This window comes from Loxodonta africana, chromosome 5 (genome assembly GCF_030014295.1).
Source record: "Loxodonta africana isolate mLoxAfr1 chromosome 5, mLoxAfr1.hap2, whole genome shotgun sequence".
NCBI lineage: Eukaryota > Metazoa > Chordata > Mammalia > Proboscidea > Elephantidae > Loxodonta > Loxodonta africana.
The window spans coordinates 119,917,693-119,938,219 of record NC_087346.1 but is presented as its reverse complement, the minus strand read 5'-3'; the positions used below and the strand labels follow the sequence as shown (position 1 = coordinate 119,938,219).

Below are 20,527 nucleotides of genomic sequence, written 5' to 3'. Positions count from 1 at the left end.
AAGGTCGCAAAAGCTTTACATCATCCATGTCGTTAAGGTCAACTCTACTTTGAGGAGGCAGCTCTCCCCTAGTTATATTTTGAGTGCCTTCCAACTTGAGAGGTTCATCTCCCAACACTATATCAGACAACGTTCTGCTGCTATTCATAATGTTTTCATTGGCCAGTTTTTTCAGAAGTAGACCGCCAGGTCCTTCCTCCTAGTCTGTCTTAGTCTGGAAGCTCTGCTGAAACCTACCCGCCATGGGTGAGCCTGCTGGTATTTTAAATACCGGTGGCATAGCCTCCAGCATCACAGCAACATGCAAACAACCACAGTACAACAAACCACCAGATTAGTGGTGATTATACATATACATATATAAACTCCCCCCCACATATATATGTATATATATTTATACACATATATATGTATACATATAAACATACACACATGTATTTTGGTGGTGGTGGTGGTGGTGGTGGTTGCAAAATTGTATATAACATAGCATATACCTAAACATCCTTGTGTGTGTGTGTGTGTGTGTGTGTGTGTGTATGATCCTAGTGGCATCAGTTATGTTGGTTAAGCTGTGTACAGTTCTCCCGTATTTGGTGCTAGTTTTCCATCACTATAAGTAAAAAGTGACTACTGTCTATAGAATGAATCCTTACCCCTACCCCACCCTTGGTAACTACCAGTGAATGTTGGTCTTTGTATATATAGCTGTTCTTGTCATCTTATGAAAGTGAGATAATGCAATATTTGCCCTTTTGTGATTGACCTGTTTCACTCAGCATAATGTCCTCTAGGTTAATCCTTGTTCTGAAATGCTTCGGGAACTCATCAGTCCTTATGGCTGCGTGGTATTCCATTGTTTGTGTGCACCACATTTTATTTATCCATTTGTTCGTTGATGAGCATTTAGGTTGTTTCCATCTTTTGGATACTGTGAATAGTGCTACAATGAACATAGGTGTGCATATGCCTTTTAGCATCTCTTCTTTGCTCTTTTTTTATTCTCAAAAATTACTGAGCTGTTTCTCACTGTTATTCTTCTCTACATGTTACATGAATTATTTTCCTGTGAATGTGGTTTTAGGGTCTTATCTTTGGATTTCCTCTTTTGTGGGTCAGATGTCGTTTGACGCACTCTGAACCATGACGGCAGATCTTCTGTCCTGTTGTTCTCTACCTTAGTAAGATGTACCCCTTTCCTTGTTCACTGTTATCTTGCAGTTCAAAAATAAGATTAAATGTTCTGTGTCATAGAAAAACACAGTGAAATAAATGCTCAAATGAAACTGGGAAAATTGACATGATTTTATAGAAAGCAACATGCAAAAGGGAGAAATTAAAAAGTGGGGGTGAGACCCTGCAATTGAGACAGAGTATAAAAGAGACAAATATTGCTGAGGGCATGTGCCCCAGACTACCTTCCAGCTAGAGGGTAGACATGATGTTTTCTTCACACCAATGGAGCTAGATTCAGCTCCCTTACAATCATGATAAACTAGAAACCAAACCCAGTGCTGTCAAGTTGATTCTGACTCATAGCGACCCTACAGGACAGAGTAGAACTGCCCCGTAGAGTTTCCAAGGAGCGCCCGGTGGATTCAAACTGCCAACCCTTTGGTTCACAGCCGTAGCACTTAACCACTATGCCACCAGGGTTTCCACAATCATGATGGAGGGTGGAAACTATCTCTTCAAAGTGTGGTTCCCAGACAAGCTCATAAGCATCTCCTGGGAGCTTGCTCAAAATGCAGAATCTTGGGTGATTCTGGGCTTACTGAATCCACATCTGTGTTCTTCACAAGATATTCAGGTCGTTTATATGCCCAGTAACTCTTGAGAATCTCTGGTCTTCTCTAGATAACTGCTGGGAATTTCATGTTGCTAAAGGTAGAGAAAGCATCTGATGAATTATTGTCACATGTTTCCAACAACTACTGTATCTACCAAGAGTTAGGGAAACTGCTTGGGTGGGCTCACAGGGAAGGCTGACCTCAACATGGGCTGGGACACTAAAGGTGACCTTCTCATTGAACTTTAAGTTCCTAAGAACTAAGATGGGAACTTGGAGCATAGTAAGTTGTTGCATGCTTCAGAGAAGTAGATTTCAAAAAGTACAGAGATGAGATCAATGTAAGGTTCTTTAATGGAAGATGGCACAACCAAGTGGGAGCCTATAAACATGGGACCTGTACTATGTCTGAAACTAAAAATGGTTCCAGTGAGATAGAAAAGGAGATGGTATTTAAAAAGGTAGGTGTGGATGCCCAGGCTACCTTAAAGAATCCAGACGTATACAGAAGAAAGAAGAAGGAACCAAAAAAACCCCATTGCTGTTGAGTTGATTCTGACTCCTACCAGCCCTATAGGACAGAGTAGAACTGCCGCATAGGGTTTCCAAGATTGAAATCTTTATGGAAGCTGACTACCATATCTTTCTTCTGAGGAGGAGCTAGTGGGTTTATACTGCCGACCTTTCAGTTGGCACCTGAGTGCTTAACCACCGTACCAACAGGGCTCCCCAGAAGGAAGAAGGAGGAGCTCAAAATCAAGCTTGAATTTACAAGAGTTGCTTAGATCTACACCAAGAGTGGTGGGTGGTTAAGAGCAGGAAAAAAAGATATAACTTGTGAAAGCATTGTTATGGATTGAATTGTGACCTCCAAAAATACGTGTTGTAATTCCTAACCTCTATCCCTGTGATATGCAGACGACACAACCTTGCTTGCTGAAAGCGAAGAGGACTTGAAACATTTACCAACGAAGATCAAAGACTAGAGCCTTCAGTGTGAATTACACCTCAGCATAAAGAAAACAAAAAATCCTCACGACTGGACCAATAAGCAACATCATGATGAACAAAGAAAAAATTGAAGTTATCAAGGATTTCATTTTACTTGGATCCACAACCAATGCCCCTGGACACAGCTGTCAAGAAATCAAAAGATGCATTGCACTGGGCAAATCTGCTGCAAAAGATCTCTTTAAAGTGTTAAAGCAAAGATGCTACCTTGAGGACTAAGGCGCACCTGACCCAAGCCATGGTATCTTCAATTGCCTCATGCATGCGAAAACTGAACAATGAATAAGGAAGACCGAAGGATTGATGTTTTTGAATTGCGTTGGCAAAGAATACTGAATATACTATGGACTGCTAGAAGAATGAACAAGTTTGTCTTGGAAGAAGTACAGCCAGAGTGCTCCTTGGAAGAGAGGATGGCAAGATTTCCTGTGACATATTTTGGACATGTTGTCAGGAGGGACCAGTCCCTGGAGTGGGACATCATGTTTGGTAAGGTAGAAGGTCATTGAAAAAGAGGAAGACCCTTGATGAGATGGATTGACACAGTGGCTGCAACAATGGGCTTAAACAGAACAATGATTGTGAGGATGGTGCAGGACCAGGCAGTGTTTCGTTCTGTTGTACACAAGGCTGCTATGAGTCAGAATCTACTCGATGGCACCTAACAACAGCAATGCCTGTGGTTATAATCCCATTTGGGAATGGGTTGTCTTTGTCATGTTAAATGAGGCAGATTATATCTTGAGTCAATCTCTACTGAGATATAAAAGAGATTAAACAAACAAGCTACACAGCAGAGATGGGGGAAGAGAGATGCCAAGCCACATGAAGATTGTCCAGGAGCAGAAGCCCAAAGAGACAATGAACTTTCTCTAGAGCCAGCAGAGAGAGAAAGCCATTCCCCAAAAGCCAGCACTCTGAATTCATGCTTCTAGCCTCCTAAACTGTGAGAAAATCAATTTCTGTTTGTTAAAGCCATACTCTTGTGGTATTTCTGTTATAGTAGCACCTGATAACTAAGCGTTAAGACAAAAAGAACTTCTTTGGATGATTTTGGAACAGGAAGGATTAGAGAGGAACAGTTCTGCTGCTTGGGGCAGAGGGGGTCACTGCCTCAATGAAGACTTCCCTGGCCATCGGTTCCGCCCCTCCTTGTCACTCTTCATCACATCACTGTTTTGTATGCTTTTCATAGCATTTACCACTGTTTGCAATTACCTAGTTGTAAAAATGGCATGGCAGAGCCATCTAACGTCCTCTAACTTCATGAGGGCGAGAGAGAATCACTATCAGCACCTATAGCCCAAGACTGATTCCTATGAAGCAGAGGTCAGATATACCTACTCTCTCCAACCTTTTCACCAATTCTATATCAGCCATCCCTCCCACGGCATTCTCTACTTCCCTATGGGGTTCAATAATTCGTTGCAATGGCCACGCAGAACTCAGACAATATTCAAACAATTATGGGGTTTATTAGGGAAGAAATAGGTTACAATTCAGGATCGGCAACGACTCAGCTCAGGTTGGTAGTATTCAGCCACCCCTTCTGCTTCTAATCTTGGTTATACCCATATGGTCTGTGCTGCTCTTCAATGTCTGGCTATCTTAATTCTCAAATTGCCTGTTATACACTGGACCTGTGATGTGTGTTCCTTCCGAGTTGGCTTGGGACCTCCTTGCATGAATGACCATGTGGATCCCTGCTGTCCATCGACATCTCTGGCCTATGGCTCTCAGGCCAAGTCTGACGCCAGACCCCTGCTCTACTTACCAAGCTGGCATGCCATCAGGATTCTCCCAAGTCCTATCACCCTGAGGGGAGATACCTCCCCAGGAACATTCTAGAATAAAAGAACAAGTGGCTTTGAGTACTTCTAAAGGGGATCCACAGGAGTAGCATGGGTTCAGTAAGGATGAATGCTGCCCAGAAAACCTGATTTCTTTGTGAAAACTCTGGGCTGGCAGATCAGGGGAAGATCATGAGGGTAGAGCCCCAGATTTCAACAAGGGGTTTGACAGATCCTTTCATGAGATCTCTTTTAGAAGAATATCGAAAAACACAGGCTTGTTTAGGACAAGTAGATTAGTTAGTTTGTGGTTGCTTAAAAAACTATGCTGTCATTTATTTGATGTGCTGATTAACGACAGCCTGAGGGAGGTTGCTGGTGGTAAACAAAAGAATTCTGTCCTTAGCCAGATTCTGTCCAGACTTTTCTCTCTCTGTTTCCTTCCCTCCCCTCCCCACCTCTCATTGAAAAACCTGGATGCATACCCAGAGGCCTGGTTTATAAGACTTGTGGGTGGCGCAAACAAAGGGGGTGTTGCTAACACATAAAATGTGAGAGTCAAGATTTAAAAAATACTAATGAACAGGTATAGCCCCTTACAAAGCCCTTCTGTGTAGGATGATCTCATTTAAGACACTACACAACTCTGTGCGGTAGGTACGACCAATTATCCTCATTTTAGACGAGGCTCAGGGCTTCAGTAAATCCCCAAGATCACTCAACATCACACTGCAGAGTCCAGGTTTAAATCTTGGTTTTTCTGATTCTAAGTTCTGTACTCTTTAAAATGGGCCAAAAAAAACAAGAGAAAATGAATGGAAACTTGTATTTAAAAAAAATATACAAGCACAGGTTGGAAGAGACCTGATGTACCAAGCACTGTGTGTGTGGCTCTCAGCATCACTCCCTACTCCCTGGATCTATGAGGGTAGCCCACTGCCCCCCTCTTTCACAGAGTTCACATCCTTCCCCAGCCTGGCTTCCAGGCAGTTGGTAAGTTCTCGTGCTAGAGCCGAAGAATAGGGATGGGAACTTGGCCCTCCACTGTCATGAAGCTACCAGCCTCTGGTTTGATTCAAGGGTACTGGTGGCATGGTAAGGAATTCATGAACTTAGGAGTTCTGGTAATATAGCTGTGTGAATGTGGACACATAAACTAAACCTCTCCACACCTCAGTTCTGGTACCTGCAAAAGGGGATACTAATCTGTGAATCTCAGAGGGCTGTAGTGAGGATTCCGTGTGATACTGCATGTAAAACACTTGGCACAGTGCCTGGCATATAGAAAAGGTCCTAATCAGTGGCAGCTTATCTTCAGTTCTGGGAAGTAGCAGGCTGCTACAGGGTTATGATTGCCATACTCTCCGCACTGGCACTACACTCTGTTTCCAGATCTAGGTCCTGGGTTTAGTAACCCAGGAGACTTGGGTGGATTTTTATTTTTCTGGTCAGAGGGCCTCCCTATTCAGGAAGTAAGAGAATAGCAAACACATGGTCATGTTTGTTCTCTTACCCCTTATGGGAACTGTTTAATACTGTGGATTTTTGGAACTTCATATAGCTTACCTTTATTACCTTATTACCATTATGTGGAGGGGACAGTGATGGTTCAGTGATAGAATTCCCGTCTTCCATATGGGAGACCTGGGTTCAATTCCAGCCAATACACCTCATGTGCAGCCACTGCCCAGTTCTCTCAGTGGAGACTTGTGTCTTGCTATGATGCTGAACAGGTTTCAGTAAAGCTTTCAGGCTAAGATAGACTAGGAAGAAAGGCCTGGAGGTCTACTTCTGAAAATTAGCCAATGAAAATCCTATGGATAGCAATGGTCTGATCTGCAACCAATCATGGGGATTGTGCAGGACCAGGCAGCATTCGGTTTTGTTGTGCCTGGGGTCCCCATAGTCAGGTCTGTCTCGACAGCAGCTAACAACAGCCATCATGTGGAGTCATCCAGTCAGGCAGGTGGAAAGATTAACTTATGTCCTTAACTTTATTTCTTGGAGGTTTGGTAGAGGGATGGGAAGAAGGGCAGGATGGAGGAAGGCGCAGAAATTGTGGCGAGCAAGTACCTTCATGAATCTCTTTTCTCAGTTTTGCATTTTGCCTTTTCTAAGTCCCTCTATCTCCTGGGTGATACAAGGAAGCTACTGTTTGCCTAGAATTTAATACTCTCTTCTATTTGTTTTAATCCTTACTAGAACCACTTTTTTTTTTTTTTGCTTTAAAGTTTTCATCAATAGATGTTTACTCTTTTGGCATCATAAAACTCTACTTCAAACAAGATACAAAATTCTGTGTGTCATAAAAGTAAAAACAAATGAAGTATTTTCAAGGCAATATATTTTAAACTATACCAAGCAGTTATCTAGAGCAAGAACTAAACTCTCCTGAAAGAATAGATTGCAGGGCTGATGAATTTATTTTGGACAAAAGTGGATATTAATTTACCCACTGCTTCCCATGGTAGTGACTTTACCCAGAATGCTGTGGTGAGGCCAGTAGAACATGATGGTCACAGCCTGTGTGTCTTCATCTTACAAACAGGTTAAGTAAGTTCTGATAGCGTACCCTACAAACTCACGACCTCCTGAATTTACATGAAGGTATTGGACACTGTTATGGGTTGAATTGTGTTCCCTCCAAAAATATGTGTTAAAATTCTTACCCCTGTACCTGTAAAGATGACCTTGTTTGAAAATAGGTGTTTTCTTTCATTATGTTAATGCAGTCACACCAAGGTTAGGGTTAGGGTAGGGTGGGTTCTAAACCTAGTCACTTCTGAGTTATAAAAAGAGCAGAATAGACACAGAGACACACATAGAGGGAAGACAGATGCCAAGGAATTCCCAGCGCTACTGACAAGGGAGATCCCTTTCCTAAAGCCGTGCCCTGAATTCAAACTTCCAGCCTCTGAAATTGGGAAAAATACGTTTCTGTCCTTTAAAGCCACCTACTTGTGGTATTTTGCTACGGCGGCACTAAGACAGGCATTATTAAAACTTGATGGTGAGCTTCTAGCCTTGTACTCAAAGGTTCGCTGTTCCCTTAGTTACTTTTCCTCCCCTCTTATTGATTATTGACAGTTGTGTAGCCATAGACAGCACTCATCACATGTTTCAGGGTTCACTATTTGTCCTTCAGGACTGTTCCTACAGTCAACCAACCCTCTCAGACATGCAAGCCAGCTTCATGCATTTCTCATCACTTTCTTATTATTTCTTATTTCACCATAATAACGCACCTCTTCTTCTTCCTCCACCTTATTGAGGCATAATTTACATATCATAAAATTTGTCCATTTTAATTGTACAATTCAGTGATTTTTAGTAAATGTGCAACCATCACCATACTCCAGCTTAAGGACATTTCTGTCACTCCGATAAGATCCCTCAGGCCAGTTTGCAACAATCCCTTTTCTCAACTCCAACCCCAGGCAACCACTAATCCACTTTCTGTCTCTATAGATTTGCATTTTCAGGACACGTCCTATGAATGGAATCTTTCAACATGAAGTCTTTTATGTCTGGCTTCTTTCACTTAGCATAATATTTCAGAGATTCATCTATGTTGTCGCTACATCAGTAATTTGTTCCTTTCTACTGCTGAATAGTATTCCACCGTGTGGATATAAAAACCTAAAACCAAACCTGTTGCCATCGAGTTGATTCCAACTCATAGTGAATCATAGAGTATAATTGCCCCATAGGGTTTCCAAGGAGTGGCTGGTGGACTTGAACTGCCGACCTTTGGTTAGCAGCTGAGCTCTTAACTACCACACCACCAGGGCTCCCTTACCTGTATTAGGTGCTGTATATTGAGTGCCACAGTGAAGTTGCTAGTAAAAAAATATGTAACAATAATTGGGTGATGTTTCCCCGTCACTGTGTGGAAGAAATTGTATGGGCGCCTTATTCCTGGGAGAGTGAGGGAACCTTGGGTGGGTCAGGCCCGTGGCCATGTGCTTTTGGCGTTGCAATAACTTACCTGACTTCTGAGACCCAGGAGAAAGGGATTTCAGGATTCCACGCACACCATCTGCATTACGCATGTGGCACATGTCCCACTTCCTGGTTCCTTGCTGGGCACAGAAAGAAATTTCTGTACAGGACGGCCTATTTGGAAAGTATACATGATGCATAACGCCGTGCCTCGCATTCCTGAGACTTGCACCCCTGACTCGCTAAATAACTACTGCGGGGTGCCTCAGAAGGGCTGTGCTTAGAAGTTGGATGAAACAATTTCTGCTGGTGCCAAATGATGGTACATCACCCTGCCTGTGGATTAGTGGTGCCGTGAATGTAAGCTAATATTATGACAAGGAAGTTAAGAAGTACAGGAAATGAAAACAATACAGTAGCCTGTGATGGGAAACCAGGACAGAAATGACTTCAGAGTGGTCAGGGTCTGTTTGTAAAAGCGTAGGTTGTGCAAGCAAAAACAATTGGGGCAAAAACCTATAGGTGCCACTCCCAGTCAGCAGCTTGCTGGGAGACGGTGCAGAAAGTTTGCAAAGACTTTTCCCGTCAGACAGGGCCTATGCCAGAGACAGAAAAGCTGTTGAGCGGTTACAAATGGTGGGCGTGCAGTGAGGCTGTGTTTGGTCTGGCTAAATCCCTGAAAGAGCCAGGTTTCCTGACTCTGAGTAAATATGAGTGGATGCTGAGAGGGTCAGTTAGAACATGTAAGGGCTTCCCTTTCAGGAAATATGTTTCTCTATCTTCCTTGCTTCCTCTATGATCTGTTCATTTAGTATATAGTGGTGCAAATGGTTAAGTGCTCAGCTGCTAACCAAAAGGTTGGTAGTTGGAGTCCACCCAGAAGTGCCTAGAAAGAAAGGCCTGGTGACCTACTTCCAAAAAATCAGCTACTGAAAACTCAGTGGAGCATAGTTCTACTCTGACACACATGGGGTCACCATGAATTGGATTGACTCAACAGTAGTCGGTTAACTGGTGATGTTTATACCTTTAGCCTGATGGTAGTCTGATCAAGAAGTCTCATCAGAGCTTTTGGGGATTTGGACCTCTTTTTAGTATTCCATTTCTCTAGGATGGTCTAACTCCTGGTTGGCCCTTGAGTAGGCTGACCTGGGATTTCCCAGGTTCTGAAGCCTGTAGGTACCCCATAATGACACCTGGACTCATGGCTTTGATGTAGTTTTGGAGCTGACCTTGCTCCCAGGATACTGTTGAAAGGGGTGGGTTGATGTCTATCCTCCTTCAGCCTAAACTTGAATTCTGCATTCTGTAGTCTATGATAGCAGCACTGGAGTGAACCAGTGTCCAGTAGGGCTGGGCTTTAGGGGAGTATAGAGAAGGAAGGAAGAAATCGGGCCAGTTAGAAACATTTGTCTCTTTTATCATTTGTTTGTCTCTGGGTGGTGTGAATGATTAACACACTCAGCTGCTAACCAAAAAGTTAGAGGTTTGAGTCTACCCAGAGATGCCTCAGAATAAAGGCCTGGTGACCTTCTTCTGAAAAATCAGCCATAGAAAACCCTATGGAGCACAGTTCTACTCTGACACACATGGGGTCAATAGCAACTAGTGATGTTGGGGAGTCATTTATTTAGAGCTTTTTATTTTCCAGGTACTAGTTGATTGGTCTATTACAAACCTTATCTTGTGTAATCTTTATAAGAACTCAGTAAAGTATGGGTTATTATCTCCATTTTACAGATAAGGCAATGAAGCTTAGAGACTTCAAGCAACTTGACTGAGGTCGAAGAGTCAGCAAATGATAACTATAGGAATTTTTTTTTTTTTTTTTTTTTTTGCCCTAATTGTTTCAACCTAAGTATTTCTATATTTAGAGCTTGGGCTCTTAGCCACTTTGTTCTGTTATCATCTCACATGTAGTAGCTCTGGTAGAATCTGATATGTTGGAAAGTCAGTTAGTATTGGCAAATATACAGCCAGAAGAATAAACAGAGCATGAATAGCCAAGAGTTGTTGGACAGAGAAGAGCCTTCGAGGGCCCCATTAACAAAGTAGCAGAAGGACCTGCAGAGTTGAGACAGTAATTTAGGCAAGAGAAGTGACTGGTGTGAAATGGAGTAGGGAAGGACCAAGATGGAACAGCAAGGAAGTTCACATTCCAGAAATCCTCTCACATTAGATAAAGGAGCAAGAGGTACATGCCAGATCTAAAAAGGTATGTGGATGGAAAGCCACTTACCTAGAGACCTGACCAATAGGACATTTCAAGAGATAGAGACTGATGTAAAGACAAAGCTTTCAGTAGCCAAAGAAATCAGAATTAGAGTAATCCTTTGTCTGGGTGAAAATCCTACCTCCAATCAGTATCTGTCCTCGGGATGAGACAGCCCCTGCCCAGATCTGCAGCAAAGTCTCAGAAGCTGAGGTATTCTAATATAAAGCTCTGAGAGCATTTAGGAAAACTAGAAGGAGGGATTGTGGAAGGAAGAACAACCAGTCCTATCCTCAGGATCATACAACATTAGACTAAAGAGTCTATTAAAAAAAAAAAAGAGCCTATTGAAAAAAGACCCATATTAATTCACAAAATTTTGACCTAATATTAAAAAATGAAGGGATTTCAAATAAAAATCCAGGTTTCAGAGTTTTCTTCAAATATCAGAAGACCTAGCCACCCAGAGCTCACATTCCTATGGTAGTTGAGTTGCATTGTAGCTTGTCTTAGTCATTTAGTGCTGCTGTAACAGAAATACTACAAGTGGATAGCTTTAACAAAGAGGAACTTATTCTCTCAGAGTCTAGGAGGCTAGAAGTCCAAATTCAGGGTGCCAGCTCCAGGGGAAAGCTTTCTCTCTCTGTTGATTCTGGGGCAAGGTTCTTATCATCAATCTTCCCCAGTCGAGGAGCTTCTCAATGCAGGGACCCCAGGCCCAAAGGACCCACTATTCTCCTGGCCCTAGTTTCTTGATAGTATTAGGTCTCCAGTTCTCTGTACTCCTCTCTTGTATATCGAAAAAGAAATTGACTTTAATATACAACCTAATCTGTAGATTGAATCTAGCCGCATTAATATAACTGCCGCTAATGCCCCAAGCGTCCGTCAGTTTGTCGTACTGTGGAGGCTTGTATGTTGCTATGATGCTAGAAGTTATGCCACTGGTATTCAAATACCAGGAGAGTCACCTATGGCAAAAAACTTTCAGCTGAGCTTCCAGACTAAGACAGACTAGGAAAAAGGACCTAGTGGTCTACTTCTGAAAAGAATAAGCCAGTGAAAAACCTTATGAATAGCAGAGAACATTGTCTGATATAGTGCAGGAAAATGAGCCCCTCAGGTTGGAAGGCACTCAAAAGATGTCTGGGGAAGAGCTGCCTCCTCAAAGTAGAGTTGACCTTTAGGATGTTGATGGAGTCAAGCTTTCAGGACCTTCACTTGCTGATGTGGCAGGACTTAAAATGAGAAGAAACAGCTGCAAACATCCATTAATAACAGAAGCATGGAATGTATGAAGTATGAATCTAGGAAAATCAGAAATCATCAAAAATAAAATGGAACACATAAACATCGATATCCTAGGTATTAGTGAGCTGAAATGGAACATTTCAGCTGAAACTGGCCATTTTTAAAGTGGACAATCAGGTGGTCTACTATGCCAGGAATGACAACTTGAAGAGGAATGGCATTGCATTGATCTTCAAAAAGAACATTTCAAGATCTATCCTGAAGTACAACACTGTCAGTGGGAGGATAATATCCATACACCTACAAGGAAGACCAGTTAATACAACTATTATTCAAATTTACACACCAATCACTACGGCCAAAGATGAAGAAATTGAAGATTTTTACCAGCTTCTGCAGTGTGAAACTGATCGAACATGCAATCAAAATGCTTTGATAATTACTGGTGATTGGAACCTGAAGTTGGAAACAAAGAAGAAAGATCAGTAGTTTGAAAATATGGCCTTGGTGATAGAAATGACACCAGAGATCGCATGATAGAATTTTGCAAGACCAATGACTTCTTCATTGCAAATACCTTTTTTCACCAACGTTAATGGTGAGTATAAAAAAAAAAAAAATTTTTTTTTTTTTTTTATACACATGGACTTTGCCAGATGGTATACACAGGAATCAAATTGACTACATCTGTGGAAAGAGACAATGGAAAAGTTCAATATCATCAGTCAGAACAAGGCCAGGGGCTGACTATGGAACAGACCATCAACTACTCATGTGCAAGTTCAAGTTGAAAGTGAAGAAAATTAGAACAAGTCCTTGAGAGCCAAAGTATGACCTTGAGTATATCCCACCTGAATTTAGAGACCAGCTCAAGAATAGATTTGGTGCATTGTACACTAATGAGAATGACATCAAGGACGTCATATATAAAAATGCCAGAGGTCACTAAAAAGGCAAGAAAGAAAGAAAAGACCAAAATGGATGTCAGAAGAGACTTTGAAACTTGCTCTTGAATATCGAGTAGCTAAAGCAAAAGGAAGAAATGATGAAGTAAAAGAGCTAAACAGAAGATTTCAAAGAGCAGGTCTAGAAGACAAAGTCAAGTATTATAATGACGTGTGCAAAGACCTGGAGTTAGAAAACCAAAAGGGAAGAACATGTTCAGCGTTTCTCAAGCTGAAAGAACGGAAGAAAAAATTCAAGCCTATAGTTGCAATATTGAAGGATTCTACGGGGAAAATATTAAACAATGCAAGAAGCATCAAAAGAAGATGGAAGGAATATACAGAGACACTGTACCAAAAAGAATTGGTTGATGTCCAACCATTTCAGGAGGTAACATATGATCAGGAACCAATGATACTGAAGGAAGAAGTCCAAGATGCACTGAAGGCATTGGCAAAAAACAGGGCTCCAGGAATTGGCGGAATATCAATTGGGATGTTTCAACAAACGGGTGCAGGGCTGGAAGTGCTCACTTGTCTGTCAAGAGATTTGTAAGAGAGCTACCTGGCCAACCAACTGGAAGAGATCCATATTTATGTCTATTCCAAAGAAAGGTGATCCAACTGAATATGGAAATTATTAAACAATATCATTATTATCACACTCAAGTAAAATTTTGCTGAAGATCATTCAAAAGCAGCTGTAGCTATACGTCAACAGGGAACTGCCAGGAATTCAAGCTGGATTCAGAAGAGGATGTGGAGCCAGGGATATCATTGCTGATGTCAGATGGATCCTGGCTGAAAGCAGAGAATACCAGAAGGATGTTTACCTCTGTTTTATTGACTATGCAAAGACATTCAACTGTGTGGATCAGAACAAACTATGGATAAGATTTTGAAGAATAAGAATTTCAGAAACCTTAATTTTGCTCATGAGGAACCTGTACACAGATCAAGAGGTAGGCTTTGGAAGAGAACAAGGGGATATTGCCTGGTTTAAAGTCAGGAAAGATGTATGTCAGGGTTGTATCCTTTCACCATAGTTATTCAATCTGTATGCTGAACAAATAATCCAAGAAGCTGGACTATATGAAGAAGAATGTGGCGTCAGGATTGGAGGAAGACTGATTAACAACCTGCGTTATGCAAGTGACACAACCTTGCTTGCTGAAAGTGAAGAAGACTTGAAGCACTTACTGATGAAGATCAAAGACCACAATCTTCATTATGGATATACCTTAACATAAAGAAAATAAAAATCTTCACAACTGGACCCATTAGCAACATCATGATAAACGAAGAAAAGACTGAAGTTGTCAAGGATTTCGTTCTGCTAGGATCCACAATCAACATGCATGGAAGCAGCAATGAAGAAATCAAATGAAGCATTGCATTGGGCAAATGTGCAGCAAAAGACCTCTTTAAAGTGTTAAAAAGACTAAGGTGCGCCTGACCCAAGCCATAAAGTTTTCAATTGCCTCATATGGATGCAAAAGCTAGACAATGAATAAGGAAGACCAAAGAAGAATTCTTTGAATTGTGGTGTTGGCTAAGAATATTGAAGATACCATGAACTGCCAAAAGAATGAACAAATCTGTCTTGGAAGAAGTACAACCAGAATGCTCCTTAGAAGCAAGGATGGCAAGACTACGTCTCACAAACTTTGGACATGGTATCAGGAGGGATCAGTCCCTGGAGAAGGGCATCATGCGTGGTAAAGTAGAGGGCCAGTGAAAAAGAGGAAGACTCTCAACGAGATGGATTGATACAGTGGCTGCAACAATGGGCCCAAGCATAACTATGATTGTGATGATGGCACAAGTTTCTGGCAGTGTTTCATTCTGTTGTACATGGGGTCACTATGAGCTGGAACCAACTCGACAGTACCTAACAAAAACAACAATCCCACCTCATTAACACCATAGAGGTGGGATTTATAACACATAGAAAAATCACATAAGATGACAAAATGGTAGACAATTACATAATACTAGGAATCATGGCCTAGCCAACTTGACACATATTTTTGGGGGACACAATTCAATCCATAACAGCTGATAAAAGTTGTTCACTTCAGGAGGTGCCTGTGCTGTCCAGGTCTCTGTAGTCCCCACTACTCCCTACTGCCTTCTGGAAACTTGAACTTACTTTATGCTCAGTCAGCTTTCATCATTTTCATCACCTGCCTGGCCCTGGTAGGCATTTGACTTCAGAATCACTGATGTAGACCACCATGTCCTTTACATATGAGGAAACTGAGACCCAGAGAGAAGGTATATGACTTGTCCAATGAGATAAATTGGTGAATATCAGAGCTAGGATTTTAAACCAGGTCCTTTCATACCCAACCCAACTCTTTTCTCCACTCCCAGAATAGAGATAATTGTGAAACAATAGTCCCCATCTGTAGTCCAGTGTGTTCTCCATTGTAATCCTTAGAATGTGCAAGGACTCTGGGAAATAGAAGCCTGACAGTGAGCATGAAAGTGATGGTAGCAGTGGTGGTGGGAAGGGGAAGATTTTTTTGTTTGACAGTGAGAGACTCTGATTTAGGACTCAGAAAGGACAACACTTCCCCAAACTCAAAGATCAGAGAAGCAAAATGTGGAAGAGAAAGAGGAAGGAAATTCAAGCTGCTTCAGAATTTAAGCTGGCAAAACTGCCAAAATTCCCCTGAGTTAGGACCCAAGTATGTATTACAGAAAGCCTTGCTTAGTCTAGAGATCTGGGGATTGTCAAAATTGAGAAACTGTAGACTCAAATTTAAATATTAGGATTGTAAATCTTTTTTTTTTTTTAATGCAAGATACAAACTGTAACTTGGTGGAAGTAAGGGGAAGTACTTTTTTTGAAATGGACACCAAGATAGAGTAAATAATGTTATAAAAATGAGATAGTGATATAGGCAGACTACTTTGAAACGTAGAAAGCAACTTTATTTGCATTATCTCATGTATCATGAAGGACTCATAATTGTCTTATGGCCAAAGAGGTCTTTTATTTCAACTTTTTACTCTCCTGCTAGAATCCTCTGATCTTGGACCAAACCACTAAACCAAACTCGTTGCCATCAAGTTGATTCTGACTCATAGTGATCCTACAGGACAGAGTAGAACTGCCCTATAGAGCTTCCAAGGAGAAGCTGGTGAATTTGGTTAGCAGCCGAGCTCTTAATCACTGCACTGCCAGGGCTCCTAGTCTTGGACAGAGAAGTTTAAACACCAATGGGATGCTGGAAGTATCTCAAGTTGCCTTCTAGAGATCAGATATATTGCTTAAAAGGGGAATTTTATTTTGCAGAAGTGTGTTTCTTTTTTTCTTGTTTTTAGCAACTGTTTGCAAAAATTAACAGCAGAAGTAACATGCACATGGCCAGTAGAGGAGACGTCCACCTCGACTAGTTAGTTAGACAAGCCTTTAATGAGCTGTAAAGTACATGTAAGGCATCTGCTGGATGCTTAGAGTGTAGTGAATAAGAGCTATACGGCCCCTGTGTTCATGGAACTTACTTGTCCTACTATATGATATGATCCACTATGGCTGAATATTGTGCAAATTTTCAACAACTTCTAGAGGCCTTTTGCCTTTCCCCAGTGTAAGTCCTTAGTTTACTTGTGATATCTGGCAGGGGCACCACCCATCTGTCAGTTTGTTTATGGTGGCTTGTATGTCGCTGTGATACTGGAAACTATGTCGTCAGTATTTCAAATACCAACAGGGACACCCATGGTAGACAGGTTTCAGTGGAGCTTCCAGAATAAAATAGATGAGGAAGAAAGGCATGGAAATGACTTTTGAAAATTAGCCAGTGAAGACCTTATGGATTACAACAGAACATTGTCCGACTTGCTTGCTTTGAACATGTCATCAGGAAGGATCAATCAATGGAGGAGGACATCATGTTTGGTGAACTAGAGGTCAGCAAGGGTGAGGGAGACCCTTGGTAAGACGGACTGACTCAATAGCCATAATGATGAGTTTGAATATGCTGGTGATTGCGAGGATGACGAAGGACGGGACAAAACATAAGGTCGCCATGAGTCTCAGTCAACTTGACGGCAGCTCTCTCTATGTGGTAGGGCATGTGGGCCTTCTGTGCATCCCCCTCTAAAAATGTCATGCTGTGCAGATGTTGAAAAGTTTTACAATTAGCAGAACTTTAATTTACATAGCATTCAGAGGGTGGTACAACATATTTTAAAACTTTTTCCCCTTGAGTCAATTATTTTATACAAAGTCAGTCTTGAGTGGATCCTCAGGAGGTTTTTTTCTTTTTTGTGTCTCCTTCCTTGTCTTATTATTCTGGCCAGAATCTCCAGGGCAATGCTGAATAGACATGGTGATAGTGAAGACGGTTGCCTCATTCCTGACCTTGAAGGAAATGCTCTCAACCATTGAGTTTCGTGCATTCTCATATTACAGTATGCATTCCTATTATGTTTGCAGTAGGTTTTAAACATAATACTTATTTAATTAAAAAAAAAAAACCTTGCTTACAAAAAAACCATGAATAGATGGCGACGCTTACTGAGTGCTTTCCTGGGTCTATTAAGATAATCGTGTGTTGTTTCTCCTTTCATCTGTTCAATTAGCCCATTCACCCTATTGTCTTATCTTCTTTTATTGTTTTTTGTTGTATTCAGATTACTAATGTTTTGTTTAGGATTTTGTATCGATGTCCAAAAGTAAAATTGCCTTGTAATTTTCCTTTTTCAAACTATGCTTAGATATTGATATGGGTTATTCTGGTCTCATAAAATGAGATGAGTTATCTATTTTTCTGTCCTGTGGAAAATTTTATCTAAGACTGGAATTATTTGCATCTTGATATCCGATAGAACTCTCTCTTAAAGCCATCTGGACCTGACATTTTCATTGCACGAAAAAAAAAAAAATTTTTTTTTTGTTGTGCTTTGGATGAAGGTTTATAGACCACATTAGTTTCTCATTAAACATATTGTTTTGTGACATTGGTTGCCAACCCCAAGATGTGTCAACACTCTCCCCTTCTCGACCTTGGCTTCCCCATTTCCATTGGTCCAGCTTTCCTGTCCCCTGCTGCCTTCTCGTCCTTGCCCCTGGGCTGGTGTGCCCATTTAGTCTCGTACACATGGTTGAGCTACATGTATTATTGTTTGTTTTTTGGGCCTAATCTTTGGCTGACGTTGCAGGAAAATTTTGAACTATGGATTCAATTTTCAAAATTTTTATAAAACCATTAGTTTTTTCTCTTTCATTTTGATAACATTTTAATACTTTATATTTTCTAAGCATTTCCTCTTTTCACCTGTTTTCAATTTTATTGACATAAATCTATTTGTAATTTGTAATAGCCTCATGTTTTTTAATGTTTTCGGCAACTACAGTTATGTTCATTTTTTCATTTACAATATTGTTTTTAAAATGACTGCTTTTTCTTTTTTTTTGATTGGCATTGCCAGAGGCTTTTTATTACACTTTTCAAAGAACCAAATTTGGCTTTACTAATCTCTCTGTTGTATGATTGTATTACATTTTATTCATTTCTGCTCTTAATGTTATTTCCTTTCTCTTGCTTAGTTTGGGTTTATTTTGCTATTATTTTTCTACCTCTTAAATTAGGTGTTCAACTCTTTAATTTTTAACTCTTTTTTTTTAATATAAATATTCAAGGTTTACTTTAGTTGTATCCCACGTGTTCTGATATGTGTTTTTTCATTATAATGCATCTAAATATTTTCTAATTGTTATTTGAATTCTTTGACTTAAGAGTTATATAGAAGTTATGTTTTGAATTTAAAAATATATGGGGATTTCAAAAATATCATCTTGTTATTGAGTCAGAAAATGTGGATTGTAGGACTCAATTCTTGGAAATTTGTTGAGACTGGTTTTATTTCTTCGTTGCACAACAGAACAAAACTCTGCCAGACCTTGCCCCATTCTCACAATCATTGCTATGTTTGAGCCCATTGCTGCAGCCACTGTGTCAATCCATCTCTTCGAAAGTCTTCCTCTTTTTCGATGACCCTTAGGAAGATCATGGTATATTCAGTATTCTTCGCCAGCACCATACTTCAAAGGCAACCATTCGTCTTTGGTCTTCCTTATTCATTGTCCAGCTTTTGCATGAATATGAGGCGAGTGAAAACACTATGGCTTGGATCAGGTACACTTTAGTCCCTAAAGCAACATCTCTGCTTTTTAACACTTTACAGAGGTCTTTTACAGTAGATTTGCCCAAGAAATTGCTTGCTTTCTTGACTGCTGCTTCCATGGGTATGGATTGTGGATCCAGGTAAAATGAAATCCTTGACAACATCAATATTTTTTCCGTTTATCATGAAGTTGCTCATTGGCCCAGTTGTGAGATTTTTTGTTTTCTTTATGTTGAGGTGTAATCCATACTAAAGACTTTTTTAGTCTTTTTTTTTTTTTTTTCAGAATTAGGACGTGGACATCTTTGAGAGGGCCGGTATTCTGCCTATCACATCCTGAAAGTGTCCTCCCCTCCCCTCCCATATTCCTTCATATCGTGCTTCCTCTCTTCCGTTTTCTCCTTTCCTTCCACCCCTTTGACTTTCTTTTATTCTCTCTTTCCTTAAAACAAAGATTTTTCTGACCATCTGCTATGTGACAGGAGTCCCTGAGTGGCACAAACCATTAAGTCCTTGACTACTAGCCAAAAGGTCAACAGTTCAAATCCACCCAAAGGCGCATTGGAAGGCAGGCCTGGCAATCTGCTTCTGAAAGGTCACAACCTTGAAAAGCCTGTGGAGCAGCTCAACTCTGCACACATGGGTTGTCATGAGTAGGCATCGACTTGATGCAACCAACAACAACAGTAATAATTATGTGACAGGCGCTGGCAATAAAAAGATTACTTAGTGATAGCTTCTGCTCTCAGGAAGCTTACAATTTAATGGGGGAAATTAATTTCAATTAAAAGAAGAAAACGAGACAAAGTGTTAGGTGATATAAGTTTCCCACTACATCCAACCTCCTTAGTCTCTCCCTCTCACATCTCAAACCTTCCCATCCTAAAAAAGGAATGAGCACTCTTACTACCGTATTTTTACACAAATAACGCGTGCCTTCCACGCTTGTCTGCCAACTGCTGTCTCACCCCCATGAGGCATGTTCACAAGTGCCAATGTGCCAATTCATTCCCGCATGTTACTGCAAAAATATTAGCATAGCATGCTTATGAAAATACCTTGCGGGGGGAGGGAGCAGTCAGCAATCGCAGAAGGCACGGGTTACGTGCATAAAATATGGTAGATATTGGAAAGAGAATTTAATAAAGTGATTCTCAGAATAGCAGAAAGTTCCTAAAACCCTACATCTGTCAGATTACAGTAAAAAAAAAAAAAAAAACCCAAAATCATTGCTGTTGAGTCAATTCCGACTCATAGTGACCCTATAGCACAGAGTTGAACTTCCCCATAGGGTTTCCAAAAAGCACCTAGTGGATTCGAACTGCCAGCCTTTTGGTTAGCAGCTGTAGCTCTTAACCAGTATGCCATCAGAGTTTCCAGATAACATTTTTAACACATACAGGTAAAAAAAGAAATCTTAATCTTGTGTAAATGTACCGCAAACTATAGT

At 40.8% G+C, this 20,527-nt stretch overlaps 1 long non-coding RNA gene across 20 annotated transcripts in view; it reads left to right on the top strand.

Moving 5' to 3' along the window:
- The window catches only part of LOC111751050 (uncharacterized), a 279,013-nt gene that overhangs the window by 25,839 nt on the left and 232,647 nt on the right, over positions 1–20,527 (top strand). For 4 of the 20 annotated variants that reach the window (XR_010322122.1, XR_010322126.1, XR_010322128.1 and 1 more), the window contains exon 1: positions 10,373–16,857. The exons of 7 other annotated variants lie outside the window; for them this stretch is intronic. This is a non-coding gene — a long non-coding RNA (uncharacterized LOC111751050). Of the gene's footprint in view, positions 1–10,366; positions 16,858–20,527 lie in introns of those variants that run through there. 9 more of the 20 variants (XR_010322119.1, XR_010322130.1, XR_010322124.1 and 6 more) reach the window with 8 other exon arrangements.